Source organism: Rattus norvegicus, chromosome X (assembly GCF_021556685.1).
Source record: "Rattus norvegicus strain SHRSP/BbbUtx chromosome X, alternate assembly SHRSP_T2T, whole genome shotgun sequence".
NCBI lineage: Eukaryota > Metazoa > Chordata > Mammalia > Rodentia > Muridae > Rattus > Rattus norvegicus.
In genome coordinates, this window is record NC_141554.1 from 34,742,147 (window position 1) to 34,762,623 (window position 20,477).

General features: G+C 41.4%; 1 long non-coding RNA gene across 3 annotated transcripts in view; it reads left to right on the forward strand.

Annotated features, from left to right (window-relative positions):
• The window catches only part of LOC147998193 (uncharacterized), a 61,943-nt gene extending 44,690 nt beyond the window's left edge, over positions 1-17,253 (forward strand). For all 3 annotated transcript variants that reach the window (XR_015646964.1, XR_015646965.1, XR_015646966.1), the window contains 2 exons: positions 16,226-16,328; positions 16,824-17,253. This is a non-coding gene — a long non-coding RNA (uncharacterized LOC147998193). The remainder of the gene's footprint in view (positions 1-16,225; positions 16,329-16,823) is intronic.
• Positions 17,254-20,477: the final 3,224 nt, after the last annotated feature.

The following is a 20,477-nucleotide window of genomic DNA, read 5'->3' on the forward strand; positions in this document are numbered from 1 at the left end:
GTGCTTTCAACTGCATTGTGGGTTTGAGGCCATTATCCACTATATGAGATCCTGTTTTCTTAAAAAGGAAAATGGATGAAAGGAAGGAAAGAAGAAAGGAAGGCAGGAAGGAAGGCAGGAAGGAAGGAAGGAAGGCAGGAAGGAAGGAAGGAAGGAAGGAAGGAAGGAAGGAAGAAAGACTGTTTGACACCAGAAGCCAATCAAAAAGGGAGCTTTATATGCCTTAACTCATCTGTTAAAACCACTCAGGCATTAGTTATTGAGACTGTGAATAGCAGATACTATTATTTGTATGACAATATCAATTCCCTCACTTCTTTTAAGCTAACAGCACCTCCATTCTCGATCTCCTTCCTCCTGTTTCCACTGTCTACCTACTTTGCATGTAGACAGATGCTGTCACCCTGAAGTGAAGGAAAGACCAGAGGAGTCCAGAAAACGGAGTCAGATCTCCTGGAGCTGGATCACAAGCACTTGGGAGACACTCAGTGTTGGTTCTAGGAATGGAATTTGGGTCCTCCAGAAGAGTAGTACGGTGCTCTCAACTGCTGAACCAAGTATGGATCTCTCTCTCTCTCTCTCTCTCTCTCTCTCTCTCTCTCTCTCTCTCTCTCTCTCTCTCTCTCTCTCTTTCTCTCATATAATGTTTAATATTGGTTGTGTACTTGACTACTTGACTGGATCTATTGGTTTCTAGGAGCCAAGTTTGGGCATGTATATTAGAGATTTTCTAGAGTCAGTTCACTGAGGTGGAAAAATCCAGGCTAACTGTGGGCAGCACCATTATTTGGGCTGGCTACGTGGACTACATAAAAGGAGAGCAGAGCACAGATATATCTCTATGTGTACCTATATTTCTGGCTGTTGATGAATATGATCATCTCTTTCACACTCTGGCCACCATGACATACTTGAAGTATGAGCAAAATACCTTCTTTTCTTCAACTTGCTTTTGTCAAGTATTTTGCTATAGTAATGAGTAAAGTAACTAATACAGAACAGTTTAAGGCTTTCTCTTTCCTTCCTTCCTTTCTTCTTTATTTCTTTCTTTTCTTTCTTTCTTTTTTCTTCAAGATAGTGTCTCTTATAATCAATGATGACCTCACACTCACTATGTATAGTTAAGAATGCTTTTGAACTTCAGATCCTCCTGATTCAACCTTGAATGCTCAACTTAAAGCTGAAGCTAAATAGCAAGATTGAGACAAAGAGAAGAGGTCTATCAGATCCACCTGGTCCCGTTGCCTCTTTTATGAGCAACACGCTCTGTCAGGGTAATATATTTATTAACAACTTGTGAACCCACATTGACAGCATTATTACCAAAATAAATTATTAACCTGAGAGCTCAGGCTCATCATTATGCATTCTATGGATTTGAGCAACTGCAAATTGGTATATTATCCACCATTCCAGAATCATACAGTTGAGCTTCACTACCATAAAATTAAATCCTCACTGTTTGGGGAGGAGAGAGTGGAAAAATACTAATATGTGTGGGACTTCTTTTAATTTTATGTACTTCTTTTTGATTTTGATACATCCAGACCTCAGTTTTCCCTCTCTTCACTCCTCCCAATCTTCCCCTCCTCTCTCCCCCAGATCCATCCCTCCTCCGTTACCCTTCAGAAAAGAGCAGGCCTTCCAGAGATATCAGTCAAACATTTAATAACGTGTTACAATAAGACTGGGCACAAATCTTCATATCAAGTTTGGGTAAGGCAACCCGGTAGGAGGAATAGGGTCCCAAGAACAGGCAAAAGAGTCACACTCCTCCATTGTTGGTGGGATTGCAGACTGGTACAACCACTCTGGAAATCAGTCTGGAGGTTCCTCAGAAAATTGGACATTGAACTGCCTGAGGATCCAGCTATACCTCTCTTGGGCATATACCCAAAAGATGCCTCAACATATAAAAGAGACACGTGCTCCACTATGTTCATCGCAGCCTTATTTATAATAGCCAGAAACTGGAAAGAACCCAGATGCCCTTCAACAGAGGAATGGATACAGAAAATGTGGTACATCTATACAATGGAATATTACTCAGCTATCAAATACAATGCCTTTATGAAATTCATGGACAAATGGTTGGAACTGGAAAATATCATCCTGAGTGAGCTAACCCAATCACAGAAAGACATACATGGTATGTACTCATTGATAAGTGGCTATTAGCCCAAATGCTTGAATTACCCTAGATGCCTAGAACAAACGAAACTCAAGACGGATGATCAAAATGTGAATGCTTCACTCCTTCTTTAAAAGGGGAACAAGAATACCCTTGGCAGGGAATAGAGAGGCAAAGATTAAAACAGACACAGAAGGAACACCCATTCAGAGCCTGCCCCACATGTGGCCCATACATATACAGCCATCCAATTAGACAAGATGGATGAAGCAAAGAAGTGCAGGCCAACAGGAGCTGGATGTAGATCGCTCCTGAGAGACACAGCCAGAATACAGCAAATACAGAGGCAAATGCCAGCAGCAAACCACTGAACTGAGAATAGGACCCCCGTTGAAGGAATCAGAGAAAGAACTGGAAGAGCTCGAAGGGGCTCGAGACCCCTTATGAACAACAATGCCAAGCAACCAGAGCTTCCAGGGACTAAGCCACTACCTAAAGACTATACATGGACTGACCGTGGACTCTGACCTCATAGGTAGCAATGAATATCCTAGTAAGAGCACCAGTGGAAGGGGAAGCCCTGAGTCCTGCTAAGACTGATCCCCCAGTGAACTAGATTGTTGGGGGGAGGGCGGCAATGGGGGGAGGATGGGGAGGGGAACATCCATAAAGAAGGGGAGGGGGAGTGATTAGGGGGATGTTTGCCCGGAAACCGGAAAAGGGAATAACACTCGAAATGTAAATAAGAAATGCTCAAGTTAATAAAAAAAAGAGTCAGAGACATCCCTATTCCCACTGTTAGGAGATCCACAAGAACACTAAGCAACAACTATAATGTATATGCAGACAACCTAGCTCAGAACCATAATAAAGGCACTTGCCACTAAGTGTGATGATCTGAGTTTGACCCCCCACGACCCATATAGTGGCAGTAGTGAACTAACTCCTTTGCCCTACACCATGTCCTGGGATGAGCGTGCTCACAGGTACACACACACACACACACACACACACACACACACACACACACACAGACACACACACACACAGACACACACACAGTATACAAATAAGTATAATAGTAACTTTAAAAGAATGATCTTTGCAGTGTATGAACTATACTCCATCTTTTAAGGTAAACTATCCTTTGGAAACCATTAACTTGAAGCAAGATTATCTAGCATAAGAGAACGGACAAGAAATTCTATATCCTATTTTTTAAAAAATGGATGTGTTCAGTTGGTCATCGTGATATACACTCTTAATCTCAGTACCTGAGAGGCAGAGGCAGACATGTTTATATAAGGTGTAGGCAAGCCTGATCTACAAAGTGAGTTCCAAGCCAGCCTGGAAGACACAGAGAGACCCCTTCTGAAAAACAAAACAAAGATGTTTTCAAAGTGGTAGCTCATGTATGAGTATGAGGTCTGCTTAGCCCAGAAATTCAGGTAGAGAAATTTAATAGGTACTTGCTAAATGAATGAGTGCATGCATAGTGCACTATTTCCCATAGTAGTTGAAATCACCCTGGAAGGATACATCATTATCTGCATGTAGGCCAGGAATCTGTGGCTGCTTAAGGTTAACTAATTTTCTCAAGACCACACTGTAGATGAGAACCAGAAATAGGATGAAACCCGGATCTAGAAGTGCTAACCCAGTGTAAAACACATCCTGGTCCTGGCTGATGTATGGCTCAGCTAGTAAAATGGTAAAATGCTTGCTGGGCAAGCCTGAGGATCTCAGTCTGGATCCCCAGCACTCATGTTAAAAAGCTTGATGTGGTAGCACATGTTTTTAATCCCAGTGTGTGTGATGGGGGCAGGGTGGAGACAGAAGAATCCCTGGGGCTTGCTGAACTCATCTAGCTGAACTGGGGAAACTCAGGCCAGTTAGACAGGCTGTCTCAAAAAGAAAAAAAAAGGGTAGAATAAAAGAAGATACACAATGCTTCATTGTGTCTTGCATACACATAGAGAGAGCCATGTATAAACATATACACAGTTTTTTTTCCCTTATGACTAGAAACTGAGGATCTAAGGGGTTGCTGGTGAGGAGACTCTCCTGGCTTATAGATGGCCACTTTCTTGCTGTATCTACCTATGTGGATCAGAGGAAAAAGAAGAGAGCTGAGATACAGAGAATACTCTAGTTCCTATCCCTTCTATGAAGGCTTACTTCATTATGGGGCCCCACTCTCGTGACCTCATGCAAACCTAGTTACCTTCCTAGGATTCACCTCTGAACACCATCACACTATGGTATAGGTCTTAAATATATAAATTTTCAGGTTTGGGAGTGGGGCAATCAAATGTTCAATCATGTGCCGAATCCTTAAAGTACATTTTTTTATTGCAAAGCCTGAACCTGCAGTAGTGAACATTCAAACGTTTAAATATAGTCAAACGTTTAAATATACTTGCAATCATTTTTTAGATTAGATATAGTAAGTGTAATTGTTATGTGAAAAGGTATGAATAATTGTAAACACCCATCCTCCTCTCCTCTCCTCTGCTCTCCTCTTCTCTCTCTCTCTCTCTCTCTCTCTCTCTCTCTCTCTCTCTCTCTCTCTTTCTCTCTTTCATCTACAGCCAGGATGAAATTGTGGTGGGATGTGTCCCTGAAGAGAATAGTGTTGCCACTGAAATCTCCCAGGTTGCAGACATGATGGCTATTTCCCTAGGGATTGTTTCCCTTGGTAACCTTCACATGAGACATGCTGGCAGGAGAAGGCAGGAAAATGGCCTTGTCTATTGTCCCATAATGACTTTGCAGAGGCCTGTGAAAAACAATGCTGGCCTCTGACATGTGGATACATTGCTTCATTCCTGTGAAGACCTGTTAGTGCCTAGAAAACAAGACACCTCCAAGTACTCCTTTGTGCATTCAGAGATGGACAGCCAGGAGCCTGCCCTCCTGGCTTATGCTTAGCACAGGAATTTACAGGGCCTTTGAATTTGTGTCAGCATTTTTCATTTATACAAAGTTTCTCCTGCTTGCTACCTTTCATAGTGTTGTGATCCTTTTCGTTAAACCAAGAAAGTACAGAATTAATGAACAGCAGAAAGGGTTGCATTTTTGTATTTTCCATAAACTCCATGATCACTTCTTTCTTTGTCTTTTCTAGTTCTTCAAGAGTCTTACTGGCTCAGTGCGATGCTTAGGGTAATATAGAGCAAACCAGATGTATAGGAAATCGGGCTTTTGTCTATCAGTTGGTATTAGTCAAATTGTAGCGATACGATTCAATACTAAAGTCAGATATGATTGTGTCCATTTCCCAGCTGGAGAATCCAGTCTAATGAATGGATAAAGAGAGTCTGGTGCATATATTTACTTATGCACAATGGAATTATATCTAGCTATGTAGAAAAACCATGTCACAACATTTATAGAAAAATGGAGTAGAACTGTAAATCATTACACCAAGCAAAATAAGCCAGATTTGGAAATATCCTAATGTAAAAAATAATTTTAGAATCACTTAAAATTTAGTACTTAGGAGGCAGAAACAGGGAGACTGTCAGACGTTCAAGACTACCCTGATCTATTCAGGCAGTTCCAGCCCAGTCACAACTATGTAGTGAGGACCTGTTCCAGTCAGCATAGGGTAGTTAGAGTAAGGGCTCAGCTGGTAGAATGTTTCCCTTGCTTTCTCAAAGCCCTGGGCTCCATCCTCAGCACGTCAACCATGCAAGTTGGTGCAAGCCTGCAACCCTACTCATGAAGTAGATATCTGCAGGAAGATCAAGAGTTCAAGGCCATCTTTCACTACATAACAAATTTGTGGCCAGCAATACTTAAGACTCTCAAAAACAAGCAAACAAACAAAACCGGAAAAAGGTAAAATAAAAAATCCAGAATGATCCCCAAGTGAGATCTAAAACTCACATATATACCTTCCTTCTAAAACTTACATTTATTATATAATGTTCTCTATAATATTAACATAAATTTCAGATATATGTATAATAATAAGAAAACTATGAATGCATTTGATATTCAACATCTTGCTAAGTGCTGCTAGGAGGAGACTGAGTAATTAAGAATTAGATCTCAACAAACATACATTCTTCTTGATTGAGGTTTTATTAACCAATGTCAGCTTCCAAGAAGAATTCCCTAAGGAGCAGTCATGTAGAAAACATCAAAGGAGATTTAGTTCTTTACAAGGTTAGAGGCAAGGAAGTCATCTGAAGGTAAATTCTTAGGAAAACATTCAAAATGGATATTACAGTCAGGCATGGGAATGCACATACATAATTCAAGCACTTAGGGAGGGTGAGGCAGGAGGATTACCACAAGCTGACAGACTAGGAAAGCAGAGTGCATATCAGGACAGTCAGGGGTATGTGATGATATCCTGTCCCGAAAAACCCAAATGAAAGCTTGATGTTTGTTTGAGCGAAGAATCTAAAGTAAGTCAAATATCAGAATAATTGGCAGGATATACTCTACATGAGATCAGTGACAGAGCCCTGCCCTTGTGCTGTATCCCGCTGAGTTAAGAAATAATAACCAGAGGGGACAAAAACCAAGTAGGTACTCAGGTGCTCCAGGACATTGCATCTAGGGACAGATTTCATGATTGCATTGCAGTCCTTACAAATGTATGCCATGATATTTTAATTTGAAATCTTCTTATTAGTTAGACTTAATTCTGGGGGGGGGTGCGGGGGGGCAGAGAAATGCATTCTGGCAGATTAGTATTGACATTATCTAGAATTCTCTGTGGGGTTCCCAGAGAGGTTCAGGCCTTTCATAAGCATGTCTATGTAGAAATTGCTTGTGCCTTCCTTCTGGATCTTCCCCTTTCACTCCTTTATTACTAAATCAGGGCTGTAAGTAACAGACATTGTCCCAGATAAGCCACATCATGGTTCCTGTGACTGTCATCATGACCTGTTGATTTATATCCCAGCTGCTTCCTGCATGCTTGTTCTATCATCCTTCTCTCCAAATCTCATGCACCGAGGACACAGCCTGGAGGACACAACCTCTGTCCCTGAACTAGTTAATGTTTTATTAACTTGATATAATCTAGTCATTTGGGAAGAGGGAACCTCAACTGAGAAAAATGTCTTCATCAGACTTGTCTGTAGACAAGACTACAGTGTATTTTCTTGACTCATGGTTAACGTGGGAAGGCCCACTGCACTGTGAGAGGTGCCAGCCCTTGGGCAGGTGGTTCTGGGTGCTGTGAGAATACAAGCAGGCTAAGCAAATCATGGGGAGAGCAGGCTAGTAAGCAGCTCTCCTCTATGGCCTCTGCTTTCATTCCTATCTCTAGGTCTCTGCCTAGAGCCCCTGCCCTGAGTTAACTTTGAAATGCACTATGATATAAAAGGGTTAACCAAATAAAGCACTTCCTGCCTGACTTGCTTTTGGTCATGATATTTATCACAGCAATAGAAAGAATAGTTCCTGGTCCAGAAGTGCCGGAGGATCTACAGTTAAATAGATGGGTTTAGTAACAAGTCTCAGGGGATACCAGTCTAAGAAGCACTAGGCTCATCTCAAAGTTACCTTCTTTTTGCCCTAAGGGAATCAATCGTTATGCATTAAATGTTCCACAAACATTTGGGATGCCATATCCCTCTGGGATATATTTAGATGAGCAAATCAAGACCAGGAAAGTTACACGACCTGACCAAGTTTACAGTCATATAGTCACTCAAACAGGGGCTAAAAGCCTTGACTCCTGAGTGAACTTACATGTTCTTTATAATGTATCTATTGCCTTGTGTGAAGCCATTTCTAAACTCCTGTAAATATTTGCTACGTTCTTTATCATGCCTTTAGGTTCCTAACCAAATTCCACCTTACCTTACTTGTTAACTTTTCCTTGTGATTCAGAGTAGCTCAAGGAGTGGCTTCTGCAACAAATCACACTGCTGTCAATATTTGTTCTCATCAGGGCTCTTTACCTATACCTGTTCCTCTCACATTTCCCTTTTCCTCTCTCTCTCTCTGTCTCTTTCTCTGTGTGTGTGTGTCTCCCTGTCTCTCTGTTCCCTTTCTGCTCTCTTTCAAGTCAAGCATGACCTTCAATTTAAATCCTTAATCATCCTACCCTCTACCTCCTAAGTGCTGGGGTTACAGGGCTGAGTTAACATGTATGTCGTGGCAGGCAGAGGACAACCTCAAATGTAGTTCCTCAGGGAATGTGCATCTTTTTTGTAATATGAGACTGTCTCTCACTAACCTAGAACTTACCAAGTAGGCTAGGTGACCCATGAGCTCCAGGGACCCAACTGGCTCCAGTTTACCAGTACCACACTGGTATGTGCCACTGCACTTGGCTTTTTCTCTTCATGATTTAATATAGGTTCTGGAGGTTGATTGGGTCATCATGCTTGCAGGGCGAGCAGTTTTCCAACTCAAGTATATCTCCCCTTGGTACTTTTTTTAATTGACCCATGATAATTGTATACATGTTTGGGATACAGTGTGATATTCTGATACACTCATGTGATGTGTAATGACAAAGTAAGAGCATCATCTCAAATATGTATTGGTGTTGCATAGCTTTTGATGGCCCAGTAATCTTTCACTGTGTGTCTGTGGGCTGTGCCATGCTTTGCTTAGGCACACATGCCCTGATGGACATTTTGGCTTCCTCCATTTGCCTATTATGAACACTGCTACTGTGAACATTCATGTACAAGTACTGCCTTTTAATTCTTTTGGAGGGCCATGGGACATTCACTTAGTTCTTGCTGCTGTGGTTTCTTTCTTTCTTTCTTTTTTTTTTTTTTTTTTTTTTGAGACAGGATATGACCTTGTAGTCCAGTCTGGTCTGAAACTCACCGAGTAACCTCGACTGGCCTTGAACAATGTATTTTCATTTAAGCTGACAGAGGCCAGCCTCTGGCTTCTCTACCTAATCTCAACTTCCTGTTTTTTTTTTTCCCAAAGGCTGTACTAGGGTCTGAGATCAGGAAATAATGGGTTCAGGTTCTGATCTCGGTCCAGGCAAACAGGTCTGTAGTGGAGGAGGCCTTGTGGACATGAGGAGACCCAGCTGAGCTGAAGCTAGAGGGAAAGATAAAAAAGATAAAGAGATTATTGGTAATATTTGGTTAAAAATCAGCCCTAACCCAGTATATTCTTAAGGAAGATTTTGTTTTGTTTTGAGCTTTGTTTCAGTGTTTGTTTGTCTTGAGAAAGGGTTTCCTATATCGCAGGCTGGCCTCGAACTTACTGTAGCATGGAAACTGGCCCTGAATTCCTGAACTTCCTGCCTTTATCTCCTAACTGATGAGATTACTGGCAAACAATGCCACACCCTGTTTATGAGGTGCTTGGATTAAAACCCAATGCTTCCTCACGTTGGGCCCATACTCTGCACATTGAGCTACATACCAGCCCAAGAATGTGTGAGTGAGAAAAAATATTCTATTTAAAACTTCTCTCAGCTAAAGGATTCCAATCTGAGGGTCCCCAGTTTTTTAACTTTAGTAAATCTTCATTTGGGGGTGCATAAAAGAAAACATGGTGCATCTCCAGGGGCTACTGAATAGAAACAAAACACACCAGGAATTAGATGCAAATTTCTCACATCTCTTCAGAGACTCCCAGCCCTTTCCAGAAGCCTGAGCTTCTCTTTGTAGTCTGGTTGCTATGGTTTTGTCTTGTTGCAAAACACTGTCTGATAGCCTCTGGTACATTGTTAAATAAGGAGCTGATAAATGAGGAGGTACTTACAGATCTCTATCTTTCAAGCCTGCCTCCCAGCCCCAAGCCTTCTGACTCAGCCTTTATTCCTACCTTCCTATAGTTTATGAAGCTACCCATGATTAAAGGGAGGAGGAAAAAAACACATTCAGCCAGTTGTCTGCCAAGGCAATCTGGGTTCTGTGTGACAGGAATACCAACAGGCTGAAGGCTGACAGAGTTTAGCCACAGAAGGGGAAAGTTTGTCCTGGTACATATTCTGCCTAGTGAGCTCACAGACTGCATTAAGATCTGTCAGAGTGAGCTCATGGATGTGGGAGTGAATGTATGACTGGCTGAGATGTTAATGTTTATAGGGCGGGAGAAAGCATCCAGGTCAAGGTTGACTGTTCACTCTCTTCCTGCACAGTTCCTCTTTAGCTGATAAGACCGTGGCCATCTCTGTCTGTACTCTTCTCTCTTGTCAGAAGAGGAGTTCCTCCTCCAAGCCACTGGACCACAGGGATCACCCTTACATGTCTTTTGGTAAATTGACTTTATTGAAACAGAATTTGCGTGGAATCGATGACATCCATCTAAGGTTTCCAACTCTTGTTAGAAAAATAGATTTATGGAGATGTTATTCACATACCATGAAATTCACACCTTCCAAGCATGTAGTTGAGTGATATTTTTTTGCACATGAAATTAATTCTGAGCTGTGCTAAGCATATCAGTTATAGTCATTTTATCCATATTCATACAAGTGTATATTTTATATGGAGCTTATCCTTCTCCCATATCCTTATCTCCCTCTTCCTCTACTACCCCTCCCTTAGTTTCTATATGTCTGCATTACAAATCTACTCTACCAGTGTGTAAGTGTGTGTGTGTGTGTGTGTGTGTGTGTGTGTGTGTGTGTGTGTGTATGTTCTCATAATTATAGAATCAAGGTCTCATGTATCTGAAGCTGGCTTCAAACTCCAGATCCTCCTGCTTCCCCCTTCTGTGAGTTAGGATCACGGGGATGTGCTAACATGACCAGTCTTCTTTTTAATGGTCTCCTGAGACAAAATCTCCCTATGCAGACCTGGCTAGCCTGGGACTCATTTCTTCTGCCTTCTGAATGCTGAAATTACATGTATGCATCACCATGCCCAACCTTTTGTTTTCTCTGCTTTCCTGTTGGCTGCCATCTTTCTCGATTTTGTTTTTCTGCTTTCTTGTTGGCTGACATCTTTCTTTACTGGAATCATTGTTTCTTGTGACGGCCCTATGCTCAAGTATTGATTGATGAACGCTGTTATAGTTTCAGCCTGGTACTGTGACAAATATCTTGGCCAAAAGCCACTTGGGGGTGGTGGTGAAAGGATTTATTTTACTTGCATTTCTTGCTCACAGTCTATCATTGAGGGATATTAGGGCAAGAATGTAAGCGGGAACTTGATGCAGAAGATGTGATGGAGCCCAGATTACTGGTTGACTTACATGAACAGGCTTAGCTCACTTTCCTATAGAGCCCAGGGCCATTGACCCAGGAATGGTGCTGACCACAGTGGGCTGGGCATTCCTAAATCAGTTAATGATCAAGACAACCCCCTGCAGACATGCCTACAGCCTGCTCAAATCTAGGCAACTGCTCAGTTGAGAATCTTCTTTCATATGACTGAGCTGTGTAAAGTTGACAATTCAAGTTACCTAGGATGAACAAAATGTGTGTCTCTCCACATGTCAGAATTTATTGAATAACAATAAAATCACAAGGTTTAATGATATCAATGTCAGCAATTTGCCATATAATCTCACTTCTCTTAATAACAAGACCAAGGTGAATGAATGCAGACTCTTTTGTTTAGATCTTAATTACTATTATTAATTCTCATGCCACACATCACGCATCTACCTGTACATATATGATTTACATAATTAATATGAGTTAAAGAGGCTGTATCACAGTATCAAAGGCTTACAGAAGCAGGCCGAGAGTGAGAGTCTTTACCATTAAGATAAGAAAGGAGACCAACAAGGAGGGGCTGCAAGTGGAGTCGCTGAAGTTAAGGTTTGAGAGTGAAACTGCAGAGTTCAGCTTCTAGGTGAAAGACTGCACTGGAGTCTGAGAGCAGAAAATGGCAGGTTTGAATATAGGTTCAAACAACAACAGGTAGATGGGTAGATAGTGAAGTCAAGTATGCCTTGTCATATGACAGAGTTATACCATTTTGTTGGTCTGGAGTATTTGATAAATTATTGTGCCTGGTTTCTTTGATATGATTTCCATATACCCATATAGCCATACAGTCTCAATTCACCATGTTGATCTTACAGAGTGTGCCCCTTTTTATTCTCAGGCAAAAGTCAGGTATCAGTCTGTTGTGGATGGTGGTGCCTGACACATGATGCAGTTTCTAGCTCCACTCAAGAGCTGCAGTCATTTTTCTCCCTCAAAATTCAAAGCTACTTGTTAAAACTGTGTCTCCCTGAACTTCTTCTGATCTTCCACCGCTACTTTCCAAGTGATGGAATTGCTTGCATGTACCAGACAGCATGGCCCAGTTTTCAGTAGTACATTAATCAATCCCAGGGTTTCCTGCATGCTAGGCCACATAGTGAGTTTGAGACCAGCCTAGGTTACAATCGCTCAAAAAGAAAATAAAGTTCTGGGGAGGTAAAATCATGAATAAAATGCCAGCATGAGGATCTGAATTCACAGCTACTCAGCACCCTGAAAATAAAAAACAAACAAACAAACAAACAAACTATGGGAGGGGACCAAGGTAGCTGATCTCAGAGCTTGACTGAGCAGCCAATCAGAACTGCAGTTTCAGTATGAGGCATTCCCTGAAAAAAAAATCTGAGGGCCAATGAGACAGGTAAAGGCACTTGCCACCAAACCCGATGCACTGGGTTTAATCCTCAGAAACTAAATTGTTGGAGGAGAGAACTAACTTCCCAAAGATGTATTCTGATTTCCACACACATACCATGGCACAAGCACTACTCCAACACACACACACACACACACACACACACACACACACACACACACACACTTAAAAAATAAAACCAGCAAACTGCTCGGGTCTGGCACCATAACACAGTGATCACTACACAAATGTCGAATGTCTATCTCCACTCTTTACTATGGCAGACAGATGGACAATATGCCATGCCTTGTCTATCTGAATCCTTGTTGAGCATTGTGTGAACAACAGGTCCCATAGTTTGTCACAGAGCTTCACTAACAGGTTGCACAGGGAATGTGCATAGGGGAGATTAAGGGCAACAGTCTTAGTACTTGGTACAGTGACCAGTAGAATTTCCTGGTAGTGTTTAAAACAATAAACTGTGCCAAGTAGGGTGGCAGACACCTGCAATCCCTGCAGTTAGAAGATGGAAACAGAAGGTGCTGTCCAATCAGCAGCCGGAGGCGGGGCGGAGCCCTTCGAAACTCGGACCCCTAGGTTGGCGGACAGGAGAAGGAGCAAAGATGGTGGAGTGAGGTGTGACCCGGGCAGCTGGCCTGAGGGCCCAGGACAGGCCTCCCGTGAGAAGCAGAATACTTGTGCTGGACCATGTGAGGAACCTTATCACAGAAGATGAATATTTTCCTGACCTTAGGTGCTTTTATATTCAGCTCAACATTCTGAACTCAGGACTTGGCAAGAATTTCTATGTGGACTGCTCAGTGAGACGTCCTGGTTCTTCTTCCAGTTCCTTTCCCCAGTGAGTTGAGGATGTCTTTTGACAGGTTACCTCCATGGTGTAGGATGCAAAGACTGCTTTTCTTTTACTTCACATTAGATTCAACACAGAAAAGCCCTGAGGATGCACTTGTCCTGTTGACTTCAGGAAGAAAATAAAACAACTGACTTGGGTCAAGAAAAAAAAAAGGTGGAAACAAAAGAATCAGAAGTTCAAGGTCTTTCCGACCACATACCTAGTTGAGTTAAGGCCACATTGAGAAACCTGAGACCTTGTTTTAACAACAACAGCAATAACAATAAAGTACCAAAAAATAAAAATAAAAACAATGTACTTTGTAAGAAGAGGGGGCTGGACCAACAGTCATAGGATTCTTGACAAATCATTAAAACCTTCCAGAACTCCAGTGTAGTTGTGTACCAATACTTAACTTCGGGCTGTTTAGTCTTGATGCAGAGTGAATGGTATATTCTATCCATTTTCAGACTACTGGATGTGCTTAATGGAAATGATGATGATTATGTCCATAAATCAACATATGTGTGCCAAAATAATGGTCTCCTAAGATATCCATGTATATACACTACTTTATAGAAGAAAAGTCTTTGCAGAAAATTAAAAAAACTTAAAATGAGGACATGACCTTTCATTTCCATTCTGGGCCCAACGTAATCCTTTATAAGAAGAAATTAGAGATTGGAACATGTTAGGCTTTGAAAAGAGAAGCAAGTTCCCCAAGCCAACTGGGAGATGACAAATGTGAACCATGAAAAGACTGACTGAGTAGTCATTTGTTACAGTTGGGGAAAAATGAAGTCTTTATGGCAAAGTCAATGTGAAGAGGTTGGATACAAGTTCTTGAATCTTTAGAGATCACCTTTCTTTTAGTTCTAGTTATTAATTTAGTTTTTCAGAAATCTTTCATTTATTATTTTCAAATGTGCATGTAAACAGTGTATCTTGGTTATATCCATCTCTACCTCTCTCCTCCTACTACCCCTAAGTGTTCCCAACATATTCTTCTTCCACTTCATGTTCTCTCCTTTTATTTGTTAATTTTTTCTTTTTTTTCTTCTTCTAGCCTACTGAATCCTATTAGTATGCAGAGATTCATACCTGCGATGTTCTAATGTGTACAATGGCATGTTGAATCTGGAAGAAAAAATTTCACAAGCCCCCACCCTCATCTTCTGGCCTTTATGCTCTTTCTTTCACATTTTCTGTAATGTTCCCTATGCCTTGGGGATGGTGGTTGCTATAGATGTCCCATTTAAGGCTGAGCACTCATTAGTTACTTATTTTCTACATGGTAACCAGTTATAAGTCTCTGACTACATACAGGTCGCGTTTCTGTGTCCTAAAATGAGATCAAATGATAACACAACCCAAGGAAGTAAATGATATTTCTTCCCAACTAAAGCCATCCACCCTTGGGGCCCAGTTGTTGTGCTTGCCTAGCATGCAGAGAGCTCTCCAGCCCTGCATAAAACTGGAAGTGACAGTGAGAGAACAACCTAGATCACACAAAATATTGAATTCTTAGGATAAGAACTCCAGCTTTGAGGAGCTTACTCCTCCTGTGGGTGTTCCTCAAATGTGAGGACATAAAACAATCTGTGGAAACTAAGCCTTTTAAGAGTTCTGTTTTGCCTTTAACTTTGACTGCAAAATTTTTTTCCTGGCTGGGAATTAAGTAAGATTGCATGACAGTCCCTTGAAGTAAAAACACAATAATTTAATACATGGATAAATATTTTCTTTCTTTTTTTTAAAAATTGAATATTTTTATTTACATTTCAAATGTTATTCCCTTTCCTGGTTTCCTGGACATAACCCCTTCTTCTATAAGGGTGTTCTCCTCCCCATCTGCCCCCCCAACATTCTTGTACACTGGGGGTCCAACTGTGGCAGGACCAAGGGCTTCTCCTTCCATTGGTGCACAACAAGGCAATCCTCTGCTATATATGCAGTTGGAGCCCTGGGTCAGTCTATGCATCATCTTTTTCAGGTAGTGGTTTTGTCACTGGGAGCTCTGGTTGGTTGGCATAGTTGTTATTATGGGGTAGCAAGCCCCTTCAGCTCTCAGTCCTTTCTCTAATTCCTCCAGCCGGGGTCCTGCTCTCAGTTCAGTGGCTTGCTGCTAGCATTCGTCTTTGTATTTGACATGCTCTGGTTGTGTCTCTCAGGAGACATCTATATCCGGTTCCTGTCAGCATGCACTTCTTAGCTTTATGATATTTTCTTTAAATAGTATTATGGGTTAGGAAGGTTTTGGGGACCTTAGAAAATCAAGACATCTTAATCTATGTGTTAGGAGCATTTATTTGGATAAAAATTTATGGACGGATCATGGATACTCTCCAAACAAAATCATCAGCACAAATGGGATTTTTTTGGTTTCCATATACTCATTTTTTACTTCATCAATAAATAGTATACACTCAGTGTTATTAATTGATCTTTTAAGAAGTCGATGTAGGATTTTAGAATAAAGCATATGCTAGCAAGTGAAATTTATATCATGTATTTTGTTTGGAATTGGGGGAAATTGGAGGAAGTTGAAAAATTTTGTCATTGTTATTGTCTAAGTTGTAATTTTAATAAATGTGTTACTTAATTTCATACACGTATATAATATATCTAATTACTGTAGCCCCAACCTTTCCTGTTTCCCTTCTACCTCCTCCCTATAGTCCGTTTCTTACATTTCTGTCTTTTTGTTTTAATTTAATCAAGTCCATGAGTGTCCACCATTTGGAATTGACAATTGGAGCCTAACAAGTTCAACCAAAGTGTCTTAGATGGGGTTTTACTGCTGTGAACAAACACAATGATGAAGGTAAGTCTTGTAAGGGTAATATTTATTTGGGGCTGGCTTACAGGTTCACAGGTTCAGTCCACTAACACCATGGCAGAAGCATGGCAGCTTCCAGGCAAGCATGGTCCTGGAGAAAGAGTTGAGAATTCTACATCTTCATCAGAAGGCCAATAGGAGAAGACTGGATTCCAAGCATCTAGGATGAGGGTCTTAAAGTGCATGCCCACATTGACACCCTTCCTCCAACAAGGTCACACCTACTCCAACAATCATACCTCTAAAGCATGCCACTCCCTGGGCCAAGCATATTCAAAACACCACACATGGGTATATTAAAACATTGTTTGTTTGTTCATCAAAACCCACCAACAGACAATAGTTAAGCATGGGAGGGACTTGGGAGCCATTCCTCAATCCATGATTGGCAAGCCAAATTTTGCACAGGCTCAGTGTTGTAGGATTGTGATTGCAATGTGCCAGCAGACTGCACCTCACATCTTTCTTTCCATTGTGCAGAACTAGAGTTTCATAAAGGTTGCTCATTGTCAGAGTCCGGATGTGCAGGGCCGGACGTGCCTGAGGGAGAGCCAGAGATGGGACTTGCCAAACCAGCTATCAGCCCCAAGGACACTGACCATCCGTAGCCACCCCCTCCCCTTCCTTCACCCCCCCTGAGTGAGATGAGCCACCCTACCTGCCTGCCGAGCTGCTAGATAACACATACTCCTTGCTGATGTAATTTCACACCGAAAGTAACCGTGCACCTTTTGAATTGACCAATCATGTGTAACCACGCAAATGCCCCTTACATCCCCTATAAAAACCCCCGAGTCTGGAAGCTCGGGGTCGATTCCTCTGTCTCCTGTGTGAGATACGTATCGACCCGGGATCCCGCTAAGACCTGGGATCTCATTAATAAAGCTACCTCGTGCTTTTACATCAAGAATGGCTACTCGTGATTCCTGGGGGCACCCCACCCCGCGATCGGAGCGAGAGACGCAGTTCCCCGTTTAGGGGTACGCTCTTTCACCATCTCCTGGCTCTTAAAGTCTTTCTATTCTCTCTTCCATGATTTTTCACAGTAGAGAGTCAGCAGTCCCATGAGCATTCTCAGTTGCTTACTGAGTTGACTGAGAAAATTCTGTGATTTAGTGCTGTGCATATCAACACTCACTTATCTATATCCGGCTCCTGTCACCATATACTTCTTGGCTTCATCAATATTGCCTAGTTTTGGTGGATGTATGGCTCTGAATGGCCATTCCTTCAGTCTCTGTTCCAAACTTTTTCTCCATATCCCCTCCTATGAGTAATTTTGTTCCCCCTTATAAGGAGGATGGAAGCATTTGAACTTCGGTCTTTCTTTTTTCTTGAGCTTCATATGGTCTGTGAATTGTATCTTGGGTATTCCAAGCTTTTGGGCTAATATCCACTTATCAGTGAGTGCATATTATGTGTGTTCTTTTGTGATTGGGTTACCTCACTCAGGATGATATTTTCTAGTTCCATCCATTTGCCTATGAATTTCAGGAAGTCATTGTTTTTGATAGCTGAGTAGTATTCCATTGTGTAGATGTACCACATTTTCTGTATCCATTCCTCTGTTGAAGGGCATCTGGGTTCTTTCCAGCTTCTGGCTGTTATAAATAAGGCTGCTATGAACATAGTGGAGCATGTGTCTTTGTTATATGTTGGGGAATCTTTTGGGTATATGCCCAAGAGAGGTATAGCTGGGTCCTCAGGTACTGCAATGTCCAATTTTCTGAGGAACCTCCAGACTGATTTCTGTTGTGGTTTGCCCTGAAGTTACTGTATTTTGATGCTAATTCCACTGCTCCAAGGACAACTGCCTAGTCAAGGACTCAGAACTCAGGTGACTTCACCAGAAGCGGAATTTGTAAAGTACTGGTGAGGGGCAGGTACAGGATAGAAGGAGGCCTGTCATTGGAGGAGAAGGAAGGATGGGTGGGAGAGAAGTTGGAAGAGAGAGGAGGAGGCAGGAGGGAGAGAGAGGGAGAAGCCCTGGCAGGACAAGATGGCAGGTGATGTTAAGATTCTGCTCTGTGTATTTAAAGGTTGTTATTAATGCTCTCAAGGGATGGATAGTACCGGGCTTTGTATGTTTAAGTGGGCAATTATATTTCACCAATTGGATCTAAGATTATTGTGTTGTGTGTTCTTTTATGTGAGGGTTTGAGTGTAAGAAAGTGTGCGGCTGGGCTGTGTTTCCGCCAAGATATCTAGCAGATATCTTGGGACACCGCAGTGTGGGCCTAGCGGGGTAAAAGTCACAATTACTTTTTTATTTTTATATTTTTACAAAACAGATTTCCAGAGTGGTTGTACCAGTTTGCAATTCCACCAACAATGGAGGAGTGTTCCTCTTTCTATTGGCAGGCTTTTAAAGAGAGCCACTCTGATGTCCCCGTGGTGTCTCCACATGTTGTATGCGAGTTTTCCAGTTGTCCTGTGGTTGTGTGTTAAAGATATAAGCAGGGGGCAATGAACAGAAGCCCAGGCATAGACACCAGATCTTTCTCTTCACCTTTAACAGGTTACCTTTGAGGGAGGAAGGCAAAGCTTTTAGGTTTGCATCAAGTACAATGAAGGATGAAAGTCAAAAAACATCCTCTGGGAGAAACAGTTTCAGGAGAAGAAGAGAAGGGTGAGGGTTGCATTAACATACAAAAGGAACAATAAAAGGGCTGGGAAGATGTCTCGATTGGTAAAGTGTTTAGTACACAAATATAAAAAACTGAGCTTAGATCCCTATCACCATATAAAAAGTTGAAAGAAGAGGTGGTTTGTATTTATAGTCTCCGCATTTGGGAGGCAGAGACTGACAAGAGTTTTGGAGGTCACTGGTCTTCAGGCCTAACTGAGTCAGTGAGCCCAGTGAGGTTCATCATGTCTCAAAAATAAGCTTTTGTAAAAGATATTGAATTTATAACACACACACACACACACATACACAACACACACACACACACAGGCACGCACGCACGCATGCATACATGCATGAAGTATCAGAGATACTGAAAGGAGTTCTTTGATGAAAATCCTGTACTATGAGAATTAATTTGGATATATAGAACTCCATGGGTAGAAGAGAGGTTTATACGTTGGATATATTACAAGATGCAAGTAATAAGATTGCAGACATTGGCTTTATGTAAAGGTTTACAAGGGTGAATTAAGGGTTTACAAATACGAACTAAGATACCTGGGAACAGATTCTCTGGGAGCATCAACATATATAAAGACATCACAATCAGAAATGATGGTACAGGCCTGTAATCTTAGCTAAATAGGAAGCTGAGGCAAGAACTAAAAACATTGAAGACCAGTTTGGTCAACTTAATGGTTGGTACCCTGACTCAGAACATGGATAAAGGGAGAGGAGGGTAGTATAACACTTCCTTAGCATGTGAGAGACCCTAGGTTCAATCCTCAATACTAAAAAAAAAAATCAGGTCTGTCTGGGTACTATGCCATATATTCATAATCTCAGCACTCAAGACGATAAATCAGGAAGGTCATGAGTTCAAGGCCAGCCTAGGATGTATAATACCCGTCATACACATGGTGGGGGGAAGGGACAAAAATAAAATGATATTTTGGACAGTTGGAAGACTAGAATTTGAAGAAAAGTCAAAAGAAGGGAAGAGGCAGAGAGACAAGAAGATTGTCACAAATTTGAGGCCAGCCTGGGCATGATATTAGTAAGTTCCATGATAAAGTCAGGCATACAGGCCCAGTTTGAAATCAGGCTTGCTTTCTTTGACCCATGAGTTAAAATAGGTTTTGTTTTGTTTTGTTTTGTTTTGTTTTTATATATTTTAAATGACTTGGAAAAAATCTAAAGAAAACTAATATTTTGTGACAAGTCAAACTTATAGAAAATTCAAATTTGGCATTTATAAATAAAGTTTTATTAAAATAGCCATGACAATTCTTTTGCATATGGCCACTTTTATACTGCAGAGTCAGAGTTGAATAGCATCATCAGAGACTAATTTCCACAAAGCTTACCATTTGTTCTTTTACAGGAGTTTGCTAACACTCAAGTTAAAGAGAAATTTTGAAGGTGTAGTCTCCTTATTATAGTGTGTGTGTGTGTGTGTGTGTGTGTGTGTGTGTGTTTGTGTGTGTGTGTTTGTGTGTGTGTAT